Below are 5,336 nucleotides of genomic sequence, written 5' to 3'. Positions count from 1 at the left end.
CATATCCATTGTATTCATCTCATCTGATGCACCGATTGCATAAGCACTTACGCACATTGCATCATATAGGATCGCAAACCGAGAACCCAATCATCATACCCGAGGAGCCCGAGGAGCAATTCGAGGTGCAGCCGTAGGAAGTGCCAGAAGCCAACGAGGAGGACGTTGAGGAACTTCCGGAGTGCCCCGATCACCGCCCGAGCTCCTTCGAGAGAGGCAAGCCCCGGAGCATTTTTCTATCGGTTTGCAATGATTTAATTAAATGCTTTACTTTAATTGATGCATTATGTTTAGGAGTTGTTTGCAACCGTTGCTGCATTATACCTTGTCTACGTTTGTTATACTATATCCTTGTTACCCGGGTATCCGCAGTCGAGTCAATGCTTAGCTGGCTTAGACCGGTAGAAGTTAGGTGATTCCCTGTCACCTGCGAGCTATAGGTGGTTACCTGGATCTGCTTGGATGACTATGAAGTCATGGTATAACTAAGTGTTAAATGAAGTTGAGACCGGACGGAGGCTTGTAGAGTTTTGGACTATAGTGTTTCCGTCTGTGTCGATTAAGGACCGACCGTTGTTGGGCCTCAAGTCATGTTGAACACATGCCTTACATTTAGCTGGCCGGATAAAGTACCTTTCGATCGTGAAGCTAGGAGATTTTTTGGGCCGAGTAGATTGCCCGCAACGGACTGTGCCAGAGCAGGTGTGGTAGGACATGGGGGCGGGATGATAAGACCAAAGTGCAGTCGGTCGGCCCCCGGGTACATGTGGTTCCTGGCAAACTCGAGATACCTAGAAAGTTGACTCGGTGATCAATATCTCACTTTAGCGGGTGAGTGAGGTTTGTGTAAGGAATAAATCACCAGCTGGTTAGGAATCGATTCGAATCGCCATCGCTCCTGGATAGTGAGCACTTGACTTGAGTTACTTCATCATAGTAATTGTTTATGGAACACTTGGACAGTTATAATGAATATGATAGTATGGAAGTTGTTTAGTGATCATTGGTTATCATTACCTGCTTAATCACATGTTTACTCTAGTATAGGTGCAAATCTAGTCCACAGGTTAATAATAATTAACTTGGCAATAATGTTTTTAGAAAGGTTCTTGAAATGCTAAAAATGCTTCTTTTTGCAAATGAGTCAGCTACCCTACTATAAAGCCCTTCATAATCCTTGGTGTCTCTTATTTTCGGTTATGTCGGGTAAGTCTGGCTGAGTACCTTCTCGTACTCAGGGTTTTATTCCCACTTGTTGCAGATGGGCAGATGTATTACGGCTACTATATCAACTGCCTTTATCCTGTGATGGGTGATGCTTAGGACCATGGGCATGGTCATTCCTTACGTCTCGTCTGATGCTTTTGTTGGAGATGATCATTCGCTGGCACTATATTTAAACTCCGCGTGAGTGTGTGTGTGGTTTGAACAAATGACTTCCGCTACTTTTATTCGAACTGGTTTTGTAATAACTATGTTGAAACTCTGATGTATCTGAGATTGCGAACTTTTATGTAATTTGTGATGGTGACTGCTAAACTTATTACGATCTTGGCTGGAATGGAAGTTGGTTTAAAATCCTTCGTGATTTCACGGACTACCGGGTTATACGGGCTTAAGTTTGCTAAATCGTCTGCTCTGGCGGATGATTTTCTTACTTAATTTCGTATAATTGGTCGGTTCTATTACAGCTGGCATTAGAGCATGGTTTAGCGTGTTACTGTTCACAAGTGTATTTAAAACAAAAAGGCATTTGGAAAATGTGATTTTCAAAATATAAAGTGTGCCAGTGATCATATCCTTTATGCCCAGTTAAGGACTTTAGGTGGCTTAATTAAGTGCTGACTGGGGTTCTTGCATCATATTTCTCTTTCGTCGCTCATACGGCGTGCTATTGTATGAGTGCCACTTGTTTGAGTGGTAATGTATGGATCAATTGCCTCTACGCATCGGTAAGTGTAAGTTGTGAGAGCATGATCGGATACACCACCGATCTAGGGTGAATGCTTATATGATGCTGGAGTAATTACATGTTCTATGCATGTTTTACAAAGGTATCTCATGTATGGGTCTTCCGTCTGTGGAGGCGATGCCGTCAATAGGACGATGGTTCGGGTAGTTACTACCATTGTACACGTATTTGGGGATTCGTGTAGAGCGTGTAGATAAAACCTTACTGCTTTTATGCATTCATTGGGAATTAGGCTGAAATGAATCTTCTACAGGTACATAACAACGCTATCATGTAGAACGTATTAGCTACGTATTTGAGAGATCGTTGTATGCCACCGAATTAGTCGTTAGAAAGTATTTATTCCTAAGTTTGTGAGAACGTACGGCACGTACATACATCATGTTACTTGTGCATTTCATTCATGTCATGCATTCCTCCCCTTATAAATTGATTATCTCATTTTGATAAAAGTTGTATCACCTAAAATATGTTTCCTCGAGGTAATAAAAGAACTTTTGCTACAGATGGCCTGCATGAAGCAGACCGCCCATAAGTCCACCGGAGGAAGAGCACCTCAACGTCCATTGGCCCTGAGGGAGCACCGCACCACGGACACCTTCTTGAGCGAGTTTGGCATGCCAACCTTGCTTTGGAGAGTGCTCCATGATGTGGGGTACCCAGAGGGTCAAAAGCCGGTGTACTCTTGGAATGAGAGCCAGTTAGCAGAGGATGGACTCATAGTGGTGGAGATCACGGTTCCTGCTCTCGGTGATGCTCCAGATTGGGATGGTTGGCATTTGGAGTTTGAGGGTCGCACTCCAGCTGAGGGTGCAGAGGGAGCAGCCTTTCGTGTCATCAGGGACATTATGAGCAGATTTCCCAGTGAGCTTGTAGCAGCTCTAGCTAGCACTTTTCCTAGGGATGATCCTCGTGATGCCATTTGGGTTCAGCCTCAGGGAAGTGCATTGGTCAGAGGTCCAGCTAAGGGACAAGCTAGCGACAACCAGGTAATGAGTGCTATGTTCGCCACCATCAGAGCGTATGAGGGTCTCGAGAGTACCTACTAGACTTTGATTGGCTTGCGTGGCGAGGATAAGCTCAAGGGGAGAAAGCAGAAGAAGAGACAGGCACGTACTATAGCTAGCTTGTAGGAGCAGTTGGCTGATATGAACTTACAGCGAGATCAGGCGGTTGAGAGAGGTGATAGAGCTATGCAGCGAGTGCATACATTGACTCAAGCCAACAACAATGCAGACTGCATGACTAGATAGTTGGTTTAGGAAAGGAATGAAGCCTGGAACGCAAGAAACCTTTTGCTGCAGAGGGTCGATGAGCTAGAGGAATACAACGGCAACCTGCATGAGGAGTTTCACACGCTCTACAATGGGGTTGGCCCATATGCTCCACCAAACGCCGCTGGCATGGATATCGACGACGACAACCAGGACGAGCCTGTAGTTTCACCTAGAGGCGATGGTGACATCTCCGATCCCGATGATGGCCCCGAGGAGTAGGCTAGTTGCCTTGCGCTAGTATCTAGGTCCTGTCGCGATGACCTTTCTTTTGTTGGCATGTAACCTATTGTATGTTGCTTTGAACGTATGAGACTTGGCATGTGGTTGGAACTTGATTTTCGAATGCGACATCTGTACGCATAAAAAGTCCAGTGTATGTATGCTGGCAATTTGATTGTATGGACGCGATGTTTGCCGTTGAAGTAATTCAATTAAGTGCTGTTGTTTTAATTGGGATGCGATTGTTGTGCCTCTGTTTTATTGCATGAATTTATTCTCTCCAGTAAATTCAGTACGGCATAATTTTTCCTTCACTCGCAATTATTACAGCTTCACTCAATCGTTACTTGTTGCTGAAATATGCAGATGACAAACACTCGCTAAACCACGTATGAGGCCGCTGAGACCGGTGCTAACGGTGCGGGGACCGGTGGTGGTGGTGGTGGTGGTGGAAACCACGGCAACAATAATGAACCTCCCCATGAACCGCATTTGCCACCTCCTCCCCCATTTACCCCCGAGATGTTCCTCACACAGCTGCTCGGGAGTCAGCGCAACGCGGAACAATCCCAGAAGAACATGGAGGATTTTCTGCGTACCATCGCCAACAACGTTCAACATGGTAACAATCAAGGCAGTGGCATGGGAGTGAACCAATATAGCAGCTTCAAAGATTTCATGGACACCAGGCCGCCAGTATTCAAGGAAGCAACAGAGCCACTCGATGCTGAGGAATGGATCAACACGATGGAAGATAAATTCTATGTGTTGAGGATGACTGAGGTTCTGAAAACAGAGTATGCTGCACTTTAGTTGCAAGGACCAGCGGGAATGTGGTGGAAGCACCATCACACCACCTTCCCTCCAAATGCTCAGATTTCTTGGAGAGAGTTTGCTGAGGCCTTCCGTGGAGTCTATATTCCACCTGGGCTGACCGAAATGAAGTTGGGAGAGTTTCTGGCATTGAACCAGGGCACCAAAACCATGACGCAATACCTGCATGCCTTCAACAACTTGTGTCGCTATGCTCCCGACATGGTTGACACATATGCTAAAAGAATAGCTAGTTTTAAGAGGGGTCTCAATCCAAAAATGATGAAGCATGTTGGTACCAACAACCACGTCAGATTCAATGACTTCATCAGCGACTGCCTGAAGCAGGAGAAGAATAATAATGCCAGCACCGCAGCCAAGACACGCAAGAGAGCCTTTGAAGGTGGGCCATCTCAAGCTAGAGCACCTATGGGAGGTCGTCCTCCATATCGCCCATCGGCACCTGGTGCTAGGTTCAGGCCACCTCAGCCAAGAAGTTAGAATTTCCGTGGACCTCAAAAGCCATACAAGATGGCAGTACAACCCAACAAAGCAGCCGCAACTACGGTACAAAGCAGTTCCAAGGGAGCTGTGGGATCTGCCGGGATAGTAAGAGGACCCTGCTATATCTGTGATCAACCCGGCCATTTCTTGAGGTTTTGTCCATACCCACCCAAGAAGAAGCAGCAAACTTATAATGCTAGAGTGCATAGTACAATAGTGGATGAAATTCTAGAGGGAGAGCCCGTCACTGTTGGTAAGTTTCCTATCAACGAAAACCCTGTAGTTGTTCTATTTGATTCTGGATCGTCGCATTCTTTTATGAGTCAAGCATTTGCACAGAAACATAAATAACTATGCACAGAATTGGGTTATGGTCACCGTATAAGTTTAGCAGGGGCTGATGTTTTGACCAACCGGATGGTTCGAGGGGCAACCCTTGAATTAGGTAGCAGGAAGTTCCGAGTGAACTTGATAGTTATGCCTGGGTTAGTCTTGGATGTCATTATAGGGATGAATTGGATGAAGGATTGGGGAGCAGTCATAGATACTGG

This window comes from Miscanthus floridulus, chromosome 1, assembly GCF_019320115.1.
Source record: "Miscanthus floridulus cultivar M001 chromosome 1, ASM1932011v1, whole genome shotgun sequence".
Classification (NCBI taxonomy): domain Eukaryota; kingdom Viridiplantae; phylum Streptophyta; class Magnoliopsida; order Poales; family Poaceae; genus Miscanthus; species Miscanthus floridulus.
Note: the sequence above shows the minus strand (reverse complement) of the source record.